The sequence below is a fragment of the Somniosus microcephalus genome, unplaced genomic scaffold (assembly GCF_052327205.1).
Source record: "Somniosus microcephalus isolate GS21.2 unplaced genomic scaffold, FLI_Smic_1.0 unresolved_chr2, whole genome shotgun sequence".
NCBI lineage: Eukaryota > Metazoa > Chordata > Chondrichthyes > Squaliformes > Somniosidae > Somniosus > Somniosus microcephalus.
Genome location: NW_028225180.1, coordinates 71,608,275 through 71,623,292, shown reverse-complemented (window position 1 = coordinate 71,623,292; position 15,018 = coordinate 71,608,275). Strand labels below are relative to the sequence as shown.

Below are 15,018 nucleotides of genomic sequence, written 5' to 3'. Positions count from 1 at the left end.
CCAAAACGCTCCAGGGAATCCGCGCAGCCGGCTGTTCAATGCAAAAACCGGTATGTTGAATGGGCCAAGAAAAATTACAGAGAACGTTGCCTACAAGTCTCCCCGAGGTCCCGTCGCTCATCCAATTCTGGCCTCTCGCGCATCCCCCGATTTTAATCGCTCCACCATCGGCGGCCGTGCCTTCAGCTGCCTGGGCCCTAAGCTCTGGAATTCCCTCCCTAAACCTCTCCGCCTCTCTCTCCTCCTTTAAGACGCTCCTTAAAACCGACCTCTTTGACCAAGCTTTTGGTCACCTGTCCTAATATCTCCTTATGGGGCTCGGTGTCAAATTTTGTTCGATTACGCTCCTGTGAAGCGCCCTGGGACGTTTTACTACGTTAAAGGCGCTGTATAAATGCAAGTTGTTGTTGCTGTACAACCTCACTTTCATCAAGAAAGGGCAATGGTAACACAGAGCTCCAAGATGAATGAGAAACTCAACAACAACTTACATTTATGGAGGGCATTTAACGTAGCAAAACATCCCAAGACACTTAACAAGAGCGATATCAATAAAAACATTTTTGACACTGAGCCACATAAGGAGATATTAGGACAGGTGACCAAAAGCTTTAAGGTTTTAAGGAGCGTCTTAAAGGAGGAGAGAGAGAGGCGGAGAGGTTTAGGGAGGGAATTCCAGAGCTCGGGGCCCAGGCAGCTGAAGGCACGGCCGCCAATGGTGGAGCGATTAAAATCAGGGGGATGCGCAAGAGGACAGAATTGGAGGAGCGCAGAGATCTCGGGGGGTTGTGGGGCTGGAGGAGGTTACAGAGATAGGGAGAGGGCGAGGGCCACGAAGGGATTTGAAGACAAGGAGGAGAATTTTGAAATCGAGGCGTTGTTTAACCGGGAGCCAGTGTGGGTCAGCGAGCACAGGGGGTGATGGGCGAACGGGGCTTGGTGCGAGTTAGGACACGGGTCAGCGAGCACAGGGGGGTGATGAGCGAACGGGACTCAGTGCGAGTTAGGACACGGGGCAGTGAGCACAGGGGGTGATGGGCGAACGGGACTCGGTGCGAGTTAGGACACGGGTCACCGAGCACAGGGGGCGATGGGCGAACGGGGCTTGGTGCGAGTTAGGACACGGGGCAGTGAGCACAGGGGGCGATGGGCGAACGGGGCTTGGTGCGAGTTAGGACACGGGGCAGTGAGCACAGGGGATGATGGGCGAACGGGGCTTGGTGCGAGTTAGGACACGGGGCAGCCGAGTTTTGGATGAGCTCAAGTTTATGTAGATCGACAAACAAAGGCCTAGGCATGGAATTAGAGGCTTCGATCTGGCTAGGCGAGCCTACTCATTGTATTCCTGATTTGTTATCCTGTTCGTGAGCCCTTGTTCATCTCGTGTACATTAAGCATTTGAATTAATTAGGAGGTGGATTTCAGAAGAAGGAATGCAGTTACCTCTGAATCACTGGACACCCTCGTCTGATTCACCATGCCACACCATCCAACTTCCCATATTTTGGTACAGGCATGATGGGCCAAATGGGCTCCTTCTGTGCTTAAAACTCTACCTAGAAATTGGGTTGGGGCGCCAAAGTGGGGCAAAAGTCGGCTAAGCGCAGGATTTAGCGCAGCGATCGGTGTGATACCGATTGCCAGATATTCAGGTTCATTGCCCCTCGAGGGACACGGGGCGAGGCTCGAGGCGCTCCGCGTCCCTCTTAGGGCGCTGAAACTGATTATCGCAGCGCCACACGCTGCGGCACGGCACGCTGCGGTACGGCAGGCCTTCCTCCCTCTGTTAAGGGGGAGGTGCCTGCAACAGCGCGATCCCCGATCGCGAGTGCCGGCAAATGAGCCCGGCACCAAGGAGAAGTGCCGGGCTCTCGGGAAACAGCCGGCAATGCCGCGGGGGGGGGGGGGCGGTGGGGGCGGGTTAGGAGGCCGGGGACGGAGGTGCTGGCAGGTGGCGGCCGAAAAAGCGGCCGCCCCGCACCTCCACCTTAACTTGCGCCGCTGCCGGCACAGTAAGGCACCGTGAACCGGGCGCGGGTAGCGAGCGGCGCAACTGCGGCGTTCGCTACCAAATATCGCGAACGGGGCACGAATGGGGCATTGCGCACACCGATGACGTCATCGGTGGCGGCGCAGCGCAAATGCCTAACGCCACCATTAGCGCCCCTACTGAATATCGCCGGAGACGCAGCCAGTGGCGCTACAGCCACTGACTGCCTCTTTAGGCGCTAACAGGTGGCGCTACTCACCCAATTTCTCCCCCTATGATTACTAAGGGATCCTACCCAACCGTCAACCGAGGTGAATTCTCCTACCGTAGTGTGCAAAAGACCCCACACCTAACCTGCAGACTGCAGCTAGGACTGGAGATAGCCATGGAGTTTGGAGGGGTGTCGTGGTGAGGAATGTGAAGGTGCTGCCTCACCTTCACGGTCTACAGCTCCCATCTGGGCCCTGGTGTCAACACCTTAAACCCTCACAGCAAGCTGCACGCTCGTTGGAATCCGCAGCGTACAAGTGCTGTTTTTTTTTTGGTACGGGGTTAGTCTTCTGCCGTGCCGGATAAAAGGGCCACAGATATTATCGCATCCCATCACACAGCCAAGGAACAAAACAGATGTGATGTGGGACAGTGGGACTGCATTAAAAAAGAATGACCCTCTGCTGGGCACTGTGATGCCATTAATATTAAAGCACAATTTCAATTACTCCACATGACAGAGAGCAGAATATAGCTACAAATGGAGATTATTCCTGGCATCGCAACCCCGGGCCTCCAAAAATAGGAAACCAAACATTATTTTATATACATTGGCCGCTGCCTCCTTTTGGCCATCTCCTGAATATGTAAAGTCATATTCCATCTATGTAATTCCTATATTTTAATTCCATTCCACCCCTCCCCTGTATCGGCACCTCAGCCAGCTGGTAGGGGGAGAAGTCTCTGATCATCGACACAGATATAGAACACGGAATGAGTGACTCACTAGGCCCTGTGGCAGGCTCTGGATTCTAGGAATCGGTGCTATGCCACTACAAACACCTCCGGCTGGTGCCCAGCTGAGAATTAGCACCTGACTAACAGCTCACCCAGCCCACACACATCGGAGGTGAAGCGGCGAGGAGCCAGACTTGGAAATCCTCTATTGGAGGCCCAGCACTAACTTGCTCCAGCTCGCAGACTCTCAGAGACAATCTAAATAATGCATGGGGGAGCTTTTAACTGGAGGACAGTTCAAGGGCTGTGTCAAAAATCAGAAGGCATTCAGTAGGAAGTTGGTGAGTTCATCGAACAGATGGGAGTGTTGGCCGCACTGTAAGTAATAAAGGCAAACAAAAATCAACAATTGCCTTGGATAGACAATGGATAGATTCCGGATACACAATGGGCAGACAATGGATCGATCCTGGATAGACAATGGATAGATTCTGGATACACAATGGGCAGACAATGGATCGATCCTGGAGAGACAATGGATAGATTCTGGATACACAATGGGCAGACAATGGATAGATCCTGTTTTTTTGTTTTTCATACAGACCCCAGCATCTGCAATATTTGACCCCTTGTGACCCCCACCTCATTGTTCTTTGATGTAATGTTTCCCTGACTGACCTGTTTGGACACCATTCACACCTTTGACTGCTGTGATTATCTCTCTGCCGAGGTGCGATAAATGGCAGTTGGAAAGATTACCTGTAAACATCTGACATGATTCTCTGACTATATAAGCTGTGTCTTTATGCATTTCTCCACTTCACCTGAAGAAGGAGCAGCGCTCCGAAAGCTTGTGATTTCAAATAAAGCTGTTGGACTATAACCTGGTGTTGTGTGACTTCTTACATTTGTCCACCCCAGTCCAACTCCGGCATCTCCACACCATGGCTACTATCGACACCACAAACTGCCGGCTCAAAGTGGAGAGGATCTCCAAGAAGATCGCGCATATCGACACAGACATCAAGTTTCTACAGAGATGCAAGAAAGCAGACAAGATCCCGAAAGGACTACAGATCACTAACCCACTCAAGTCGACCTACAACACAGACTACGCTGAGAGACTCTGCCGTCGTACCTCTCGCACACTCCTCAACCATCTCGTACACCAGCTCTACAGCAGATGCCGCAACCTCGAAACCGAGATGGAGTCCATGTTCTCAGCCTGTGCTCAGGACGCAGCAGACCAGCTACGAGACACCGCCAAACAAACAAGGCAACGGAACTACGCTACCTACATGCACACCAAGAACAGGAAGCTTGAGAAACTTGGCATCACCAGCAGCAGCAACCAAGCCTCCCCCGGTACCACGGTTGAAACCACAGGGAAATCCATCGTCAACCTGTCCGACCACACCCTTCAACCAGACGAAATTGAAGTTCTCAGCCGAGGGCTCAATTTCTGCCCCACCACCAAAATGGACCCCATCGGTCTCGCAGCAGACACAGAGGAATTCATCAGGAGAATGAGGCTCCGGGAATTCTTCCACAAATCCCAAGATGTCAGCAGCGAACCCAATGAGACAATCAATGATCCGGAACAGCAGACAGAGGGATCCGCAGTGCAGCAACCGAAGAAGAAAGAGTCAAATTGGACCCCTCCGGAGGGTCGCTGCCCTAAGCTTGACATGTATGCTCAAGCTGTCAGGAGATGCATCAACGCCAGATTCATCAGCCGCACTCACAAGACAGTCCGATGCATCAACGCCAGATTCATCAGCCGCACTCACAAGACAGTCCAGAATGTCACCCGAGCACAACGCAACACCATCCACGCTCTCAAGGCCAACTGCAACATCGTCATCAAACCAGCAGACAAAGGAGGTGCCATCGTCATACAGAACAGAACGGACTATTGCAAAGAAGTATACCGACAACTGGACAACCAGGAACACTACAGACAGTTACCCGCAGATCCGACCAAAGAACACACCCGCCAACTCAACAGACTGATCAAAACCTTCGATCCAGACCTTCAAAGCATCCTACATGCTCTCATCCCACGTACTCCCCGTGTGGGAGACTTCTACTGCCTCCCAAAGATACACAAAGCCAACACACCCGGACGTCCTATCGCATCAGGCAGCGGAACCTTGTGTGAGAACCTCTCTGGATATGTCGAGGGCATCCTGAAACCCATCGTACAGGGAACCCCCAGCTTCTGTCGCGACACTACAGACTTCTTACAGAAGCTCAGCACCCACGGACCAGTTGAACCAGGAACACTCCTCGCCACGATGGACGTCTCGGCACTCTACACCAGTATCCCCCACGATGACGGCATCGCTGCGACAGCCTCAGTACTCAACACCAACAACAGCCAATCTCCAGACGCCATCCTACAACTCATCCGCTTCATCCTTGACCACAATGTCTTCACCTTCGACAACCAGTTCTTTACCCAAACACACGGAACAGCCATGGGGACCAAATTCGCACCCCAATACGCAAACATCTTCATGCACAAGTTCGAGCAAGACTTCTTCGCTGCACAGGATCTCCAACCAACGCTATACACCAGATACATCGACGACATTTTCTTCCTATGGACCCACGGCGAAGAATCACTGAAAAGACTACACGATAACATCAACAAGTTCCATCCCACCATCAAACTCACCATGGACTACTCCTCAGAATCAGTCTCATTCCTGGACACACGAATCTCCATCAAAGACGGACACCTCAGCACTTCACTCTACCGCAAGCCCACGGACAACCTCATGATGCTTCACTTCTCCAGCTTCCACCCTAACCACGTTAAAGAAGCCATCCCCTATGGACAAGCCCTGCGAATACGCAGGATCTGCTCAGACGAGGAGGAACGCGATAGACACCTACAGACACTGAAAGACGCCCTTGTAAGAACGGGATATGACGCTCGACTCGTCGATCGACAGTTCCGACGGGCCACAGCGAAAAATCGCATAGACCTCCTCAGAAGACAAACACGGGACACAACCAACAGAGTACCCTTCGTCGTCCAGTACTTCCCCGGAGCGGAGAAACTACGCCATGTTCTTCGCAGCCTTCAACATGTCATCGATGATGACGAACACCTCGCTAAGGCCATCCCCACGCCTCCACTACTCGCTTTCAAACAGCCGCCTAACCTCAAACAGACCATCGTTCGCAGCAAATTACCCAGCTTTCAGGAGAACAGCGACCACGACACCACACAACCCTGCCACAGCAACCTCTGCAAGACATGCCAGATCATCAACACAGATACCATCATCACACGTGAGGACACCACCCACCAGGTACATGGTACATACTCATGTGACTCGGCCAACGTTGTCTACCTCATACGTTGCAGGAAAGGATGCCCCGGAGCATGGTACATCGGCGAGACCATGCAGACACTGCGACAACGGATGAATGGACACCGCGCAACAATCACCAGGCAGGAGTGTTCCCTCCCAGTCGGGGAACACTTCAGCAGTCAAGGACATTCAGCCTCCGATCTTCGGGTAAGCATTCTCCAAGGTGGCCTTTGAGACACACGACAACGCAAAATCGTCAAGCAGAAACTGATAGCCAAGTTCCGCACTCATGAGGACGGCCTCAACCGAGATCTTGGGTTCATGTCACGCTACATGTAACCCCACCTGATGCAGGGTCATCCAGACTCGAGTCGACATTGGCTTGTTCTCTCTACACAGATGCGGCCGGACCTGCTGTGATTTCCAGCCAAAAAAAATGTTTTTTGTCTGTTTTTTTGTTTTTCACACAGACCCCAGCATCTGCAATATTTGACCCCTTGTGACCCCACCTCATTGTTCTTTGATGTAATGTTTCCCTGACTGACCTGTTTGGACACCATTCACACCTTTGGCTGCTGTGATTATCTCTCTGCCGAGGTGCGATAAATGGCAGTTGGAAAGGTTACCTGTAAACATCTGACATGATTCTCTGACTATATAAGCTGTGTCTTTATGCATTTCTCCACTTCACCTGAAGAAGGAGCAGCGCTCCGAAAGCTTGTGATTTCAAATAAAGCTGTTGGACTATAACCTGGTGTTGTGTGACTTCTTACACAGATCCTGGATAGACAATGGATAGATTCTGGATACACAATGGGCAGACAATGGATAGATCCTGGATAGACAATGGATCGATTCTGGATACACAATGGGCAGACAATGGATCGATCCTGGATAGACAATGGATCGATTCTGGATACACAATGGGCAGACAATGGATAGATCCTGGATAGACAATGGATAGATTCTGGATACACAATGGGCAGACAATGGATAGATCCTGGATAGACAATGGATCGATTCTGGATACACAATGGACAGACAATGGATAGATCCTAGATAGATCCTGGATAGACAATGGATAGATCCTGGATAGACAATGGATAGATCCTGGATAGACAATGGATAGATCCTGGATAGACAACAGATAGATCCTGGATAGACAATGGGCAGACAATGGATCGATCCTGGATAGACAACGGATAGACCCTGGATAGACAACGGATAGATCCTGGATAAACAACGGATAGACAATGGATAGATCCCGGATAGATAATGGATAGACAATGATAGATCCTGGATAGACAATGGATAGACAATGGATCGATCCTGGATAGACAACGGATAGTCAATGGATCGATCCTGGATAGACAACAGATAGACAATGGATCGATCCTGGATAGACAACCGATAGACAATGGATCGATCCTGGATAGACAACCGATAGACAATGGATCGATCCTGGATAGACAACGGATAGACAATGGATCGATCCTGGATAGACAACGGATAGACAATGGATCGATCCTGGATAGACAACGGATAGACAATGGATCGATCCTGGATAGACAATGGATAGACAATGGATCGATCCTGGATAGACAACGGATAGACAATGGATCGATCCTGGATAGACAACGGATAGACAATGGATCGATCCTGGATAGACAACGGATAGACAATGGATCGATCCTGGATAGACAACGGATAGACAATGGATCGATCCTGGATAGACAATGGATAGATCCTGGATAGACAATGGATAGACAATGGATCGATCCTGGATAGACAACGGATAGACAATGGATCGATCCTGGATAGACAACGGATAGACAATGGATCGATCCTGGATAGACAACGGATAGACAATGGATCGATCCTGGATAGACAACGGATAGACAATGGATCGATCCTGGATAGACAACGGATAGACAATGGATCGATCCTGGATAGACAACGGATAGACAATGGATCGATCCTGGATAGACAACGGATAGACAATGGATCGATCCTGGATAGACAACGGATAGACAATGGATCGATCCTGGATAGACAATGGATAGATCCTGGATAGACAATGGATAGACAACTGATAGACAATGGATCGATCCTGGATAGACAATGGATCGATCCTGGATAGACAACCGATAGACAATGGATCGATCCTGGATAGACAACGGATAGACAATGGATCGATCCTGGATAGACAACGGATAGACAATGGATCGATCCTGGATAGACAACGGATAGACAATGGATCGATCCTGGATAGACAACGGATAGACAATGGATCGATCCTGGATAGACAACGGATAGACAATGGATCGATCCTGGATAGACAACGGATAGACAATGGATCGATCCTGGATAGACAATGGATAGATCCTGGATAGACAATGGATAGACAATGGATCGATCCTGGATAGACAACGGATAGACAATGGATCGATCCTGGATAGACAACGGATAGACAATGGATCGATCCTGGATAGACAACGGATCGATCCTGGATAGACAACGGATAGACAATGGATCGATCCTGGATAGACAACGGATAGACAATGGATCGATCCTGGATAGACAACGGATAGACAATGGATCGATCCTGGATAGACAACGGATCGATCCTGGATAGACAACGGATAGACAATGGATAGATCCTGGATAGACAATGGATAGACAACTGATAGACAATGGATCGATCCTGGATAGACAATGGATAGATCCTGGATAGACAATGGATAGACAATGGATAGATCCTGGATAGACAATGAATAGACAACGGCTAGATCCTGGATAGACAATGGATAGATCCTGGATAGATCCTGGGTAGACAATGGATAGATCCTGGATAGACAATGAATAGACAACGGATAGATCCTGGATAGACAATGGCTAGACAACGGATAGCTCCTGGATAGACAATGGATAGACAATGGATAGATCCTGGATAAATGGTTAAACTGGCAAGCTCAGGGTGTCACTCGTGGATGGAATGGAGGTGTTTAGCAAAATGATTCCCTAATCAGTGTTTGGTCTCCGCAGCGGGCAGCAGTACAGTAGATGGCGAAAGTACATGTAAATTGCTGCTTCACATGGAAGGAGTGCTTGGGGTGAGGGGAGGTGAATGGACAGGTAGTGCACCTGCTGCGATTACATGGGAACCGGTTCGGAGAAGGGCAACAGAAGGTAGCGGTGGTGAAAGAGTGAACAAGGGTATCGTGGAAGGGACAGTCCCTCCAGAAAGCAGAGAGGGGAGAGGAGGGGAAGATGTGTTCGGTAGTGGGAATCACGTTGTAGGTGGTGAAAATGGTGGAACTGAGGTGGCAGGGGTGGGGCCTGGTGAGGTGGAAATCAAAACAAGGCTGCTGTTGGCAGAAGGAGGTGAGAGCGGAGATACGAATTGTGATGGGCATGGTCAAGGGCCCTGGTGACCACTATGGAGGGGAATCTTTGACTGTGGGGGGAGGGCGGGGGAGAAGGACATTTCAAAAGCGCTTGTGTGGGAGGGAGACTCACCAGAGCTGATGTGAAGAAGGCAGAGAAACTGGGAGAAAGGAATAGAGTGTTTATAAGGTAACAGGAGAATAATCAAACTCCAGGTAAGTGTGGGAGTTGTTGCACTTCTAATAGATATCAGTAAAAAGCCAATCATAAGAACATAAGAAATAAGGGCTGGTGTAGGCCATTTGGCCCTTCGAGCCTGCTCTGCCACGGCTGATCTTCTACCTCAACTCCACCTTCCCGCAATATCTCCATATCCCTTAATTCCCTTTGTTCCCCAAAATTTATCGACTTCTGCCTTGAATATACGCAATGACTGAGCCTCCACAGCTCTCTGGGGTAGAGAATTCCAAAGATTCACCACCCTCTGAGTGAAGAGATTTCTCCTCAATGGCCGACCCCTATTCTGAGTCTGTGACTCCCATAAGAACATAAGAAATAGGAGCAGGAGTCGGCCACTCGGCCCCTCGAGCCTGCTCCGCCATTCAATAAGATCATGGCTGATCTTGGGCTCAAAGCCACTTCCCCGCCCGCTCCCCATAGCCCTTCACTCCCTTATCTTGCAAAAATCTGTCTATTTCCACCTTAAATGTATTTAATGACCCAGCCTCCACGGCTCTCTGGGGCAGAGATTTACGACCCTCTCAGAGAAGAAATTCCTCCTCATCTCAGTTCTAAAAGGGCGACCTTTATTCTAAAACTGTGCCCCCGCGTTCTAGATTTCCCTCACTAGAGGAAACATCCTCTCTGCATCTACCTTGTCGAGCCCCCTCAGTATCATATGTTTCAATGCGATCACCTCTCATTCTTCTAAATTCCAATGAGTGTAGGCCCAGCCTGCTCAACCTTTCCTCATATGTCAACCCCGTCATCTCTGGAATTAACCTAGTGAATCGTCTCTGAACTGCCTCCAATGCAACCCTCTGAGAGAAGAAATTCCTCCTCATCTCAGTTCTAAAAGGGCGACCCATTATTCTGAGACTGTGCCCCCTTGCTCTAGACTCCCCAGCCAGGGGGAGCATTTTCTCAGCATTAACCCTGTCAAGCCCTGTAAGAATTTTGCATGTTTCAATGCAATCACCTCTCATTCTTCTAAACAATAGGGAATATAAGCCTAGTCTACTCAATCTCTCCTCGTAGGGCAATCCCCTCATCCCAAATTCGAGAGAGGGAGAAAAGAGAAGGAAGGGTTTAGAAGCATCTGAGATGGATCACATGGAGGTGAGGGATGGATGGAATGAAACATAGAAACATAGAAGATAGGAGCAGAAGTAGGCCATTCGGCCCTTCGAGCCTGCTCCGCCATTCAACTAGATCATGGCTGATCATCCAAACCCTAGCACCCGGTCCCTACACCGACAGCCATCCCACCCAAGCCCTATCCCCGTAACCCCACGTATTTAATCCCCCCTAACACTAAGGGTCAATTTTTTTTTATCATGGTCAATCAACCTAACCCGCACATCTTTGGACTGTGGGAGGAAACCGGAGCACCCGGAGAAAACCCACGCAAACATGGGGAGAATGTGCAAACTCCACACAGACAGTCACCCGAGGCTGGATTTGAACCCGGGTCCCTGGCGCTGTGAGGCAACAGTGCTAACCACTATGCCACCGTGCTGCCACAAGTTCTCAAAATCGGAGCCAGAGCAGGAGGCGCATCCGGAGAGCCATCACTGTAACGGGAAAAGATATGGGGAAGTGGAATTGGAAGAAATCTCCAACAAGACAGGCATAGCTGGGACCCATGCAGGTTCCCGGAGCAACACCTTTTGTCTGGAGAAGGTGAGAGGAATTAGAAGGCGAGAACAAGTTCAGTAAAGTGAAGGGTCGTGGGCAGGTAGTTGGGCCAGGATCACAGGGAAATGATGGGTGGCTTAGAAAGGTAGGCTTGATAGACCCTTCTGTCCAGAACATCACTGTGCTACTGTTACATAGAATTACATCGAATATCCAGCACGGAAACAGGCCATTCAGCCCAACTAGTCTATGCTGGTGTGTGTGCTCCACACGAGCCTCCTCCCATTTCATCGACCTCATCTCAGCCTTTCAGCATATCTTTCCATTCCCTTTTCTCTCAGGTAAATAGCAAATAGGGAAAAAACTATTCCCTCTGGCGAGTGGGTCAATAACCAGAGGTCACAGATTCAGAATCATTGGCGAGAGATCTCGAGGGGAGGGGAGGAGAAATGTTTTCACTCGGAGAGTTGTGGGGATCGGGAACGCTCCACCTGTGAAGGTGGTGGAAGCTGATTCCATCAATGATTTTCAGAGGGAGTTGGACGGGTTCTTGAGAATGAGGAGCTCACAGGGTTACGGACAAACAGCGGGGGGGGGGGCGGGGGGGTGACTGAGCACGACTGCTCTTTCAAAGAGCCGGCACAGGCACGATGGGCCAAATGGCCTCCTTCTGTACTGTAATATTCAATTATTCTGATTAATGCATGAGTCTAATGTGAACTGGGAAGTCTGCTACTGGTACTCAGAACTGCTGCCATTAAATGCCAGGACCAAGGGCTGCAGCGGTGGGTAGGGCTGCAGCGGTGGGTAGGGCTGCATCAGTGGGTAGGGCTGCAGCAGTGGGCAGGGCTGCAGCGGTGGGCAGAGTTGCAGCAGTGGGCAGGGCTGCAGCCGTGGGCAGGGCTGCAGCAGTGGGCAGGGCTGCAGCAGTGGCCAGGGCTACAGCAGTGGGCAGGGCTACAGCAGTGGGCAGGGCTGCAGCAGAGGTCAGGCTACATCAGTGGGCAGGGCTGCAGCAGTGGGCAGGGCTGCAGCAGTGGGCAGGCTACAGCAGTGGGCAGGGCTGCAGCAGAGGGCAGGGCTGCAGCAGAGGGCAGGGCTGCAGCGGTGGGCAGGGCTGCAGCAGAGGTCAGGCTGAAGCAGAGGTCAGGCTACAGCAGTGGGCAGGGCTGCAGCGCTGGGCAGGGCTGCAGCAGTGGGCAGGGCTGCAGCAGTGGGCATGGCTGCAGCAGAGGGCAGGGCTGCAGCGGTGAGCAGGGCTGCAGCAGAGGTCAGGCTACAGCAGTGGGCAGGGTTGTACCAGAGGTCAGGGCTGTACCAGAGCTCACACACACACACACATACCATTCCAAATAGTGACAACGAGCTTCTCACCTTCCAACTCTTTGCTACTTAATTTGACAGTTTGGAAGCAATGCTTACAAAAGACGGAACAAGAGGGGTATCTGATGAAGTACATCAATCCACCCCCAACCTATCAAACACGGGGATTAATGGTGTGAGCGGGTCCCTTCGAGGTCTGTAACCCCATTATTGGGCTGTTGCTGAATAAACAGAAACATTCATCAATTTGAAGAAAAACTTGTTAACATACTGCAGATGTACTTACTCCTCATGACTGCAAGTCAATTGCGGGTCAAAAAACCATTTCTCTCCCCGTCACCATCATTAATTCCATCCTACACCAATGAACAGGACTCATTAGACGATGTTTGAAAGACAGGCTGGTTACCACTTTAATGCAGGAGGTGATACTTTGAGTCATTACTCCAGTGCCAGAAATAGCTGCCGTTATTAAGCACCGCCCTCTTGCCTATCCTGCTCATGCTCTCCGCCTGTTTTACACACACACACACGCAAAGATGAGTGCCAGAAACGTTTCATCCCATTGTGTTCGTGTGAGTTGAAGCAACAAGGTTCTTGTTTCAAAGAGAGAACTAGCTTATTACATCGAATTACACCGAATGTACAGAAGAGAAACAGGCCATTCGACCCAACTGGTCCATGCCGGTGTTTATGCTCCGCACGAGCCTCCTCCCACCCCTCTTCATCTCACCCCATCAGCAGATCCTCCTATTCCTGTCTCCCTCGTGTGTTGATCTCGCTTCCCCTTAAAGGCATCCATGCTCTTCACCTCAACCACTCCCTGAGGTAGCGAGTTCCACATTCTCATCACTCTCTGGGGAAAGAAGTTTCTCCTGATTTTAATCGCTCCACCATTGGCGGCCGTGCCTTCAGCTGCCTGGGCCCTAAGCTCTGGAATTCCCTCCCTAAACCTCTCCGCCTCTCTCTCTCCTCCTTTAAGACCCTTCTTAAAATCTACCTCTTTGACCAAGCTTTTGGTCACCTGCCCTAATATCTCCTTATGTGGCTTGGTGTCAAATCTTGTCTGATAATCGCTCCTGTGAAGCTTCTTGGGACGTTTTACTATGTTAAAGGCGCTGTATAAATGCAAGTTGTTGTTGTTGTTGAATTCCCGATTGGATTTATTAGCGATTATCTTATATTTATGGCCCCTAGTTCTGGTCTCCCCCACAAGTGGAAACATCTTCTCTACATCTACCCTATCGAACCCCCTTCATAATTTTAAAGACCTCGATCAGGTCACCTCTCGGTCTTCTCCTTTCTAGAGAAAAGAGCCCCAGCCCATTCTGTCTTGTATGATAAGATTGCCAGTCAAAGTACATTAACGCCATGCAACTACTGCCTTCTATCGCCATAAGAGACACGAGGTTTAAGAAGTATTTTAATCAAAATTCATAGAATGCATCGCGCTACATTTTAAGATAATGTCTGTTTAAAATCACAATAATTTTCTGTTTGTGATACCAAATTGCGTTTGAGGGAAATAGAGTAAATGAGTCGCGAATCTGCACAAAGAGATGAAAGAGACATCCTCTCGACGGTCATAGGGTCCCAGGTGAACGATGCTGGGCAGCACTAACCCTGTTTCACATGGGAAGCAGGACACAGCACAATACAACGGCTAGAGACCGCTCAGCACTTTACGAAAAGAATATCAAGCAGGAGATACACACATGAGGAGTGACCGAGTGACACTGATGAAGTGTCACTGTCCGAGAGTCACTGACTGAGTGGTCTCTCAGGAGGTCGCTGACCGAGTGGTCACTCAGGAGGTCACTGACGGTGTGGTCACTCTGGAGGTCACTGACCATGTGGTCACTCTGGAGGTCACCCACCATGTGGTCACTCGAGGTCACTGACCGTGTGGTCACTCTGGAGGTCACTGAACGTGTGGCCACTCAGCAGGTCACTGACGGTGTGGTCACTCTGGAGGTCACCGACCGTGTGGTCACTCTGGAGGTCACCCACCGTGTGGTCACTCTGGAGGTCACCCACCGTGTGGTCACTCTGGAGGTCACTGACCGTGTGGTCACTCAGGAGGTCACTGACCGTGTGGTCACTCTGGAGGTTGCTGACCGTGTGGTCACTCTGGAGGTCGCTGACGGTGTGGTCACTCTGGAGGTCACTGACCGTGTGGTCACTCAG

General features: G+C 50.4%; 1 protein-coding gene across 1 annotated transcript in view; it reads right to left on the bottom strand.

Moving 5' to 3' along the window:
- The window catches only part of LOC147092802 (pyruvate carboxylase, mitochondrial-like), a gene marked incomplete at its 5' end in the record, with an annotated part of 1,160,114 nt that overhangs the window by 464,599 nt on the left and 680,497 nt on the right, over positions 1-15,018 (bottom strand). The window lies entirely within an intron of this gene.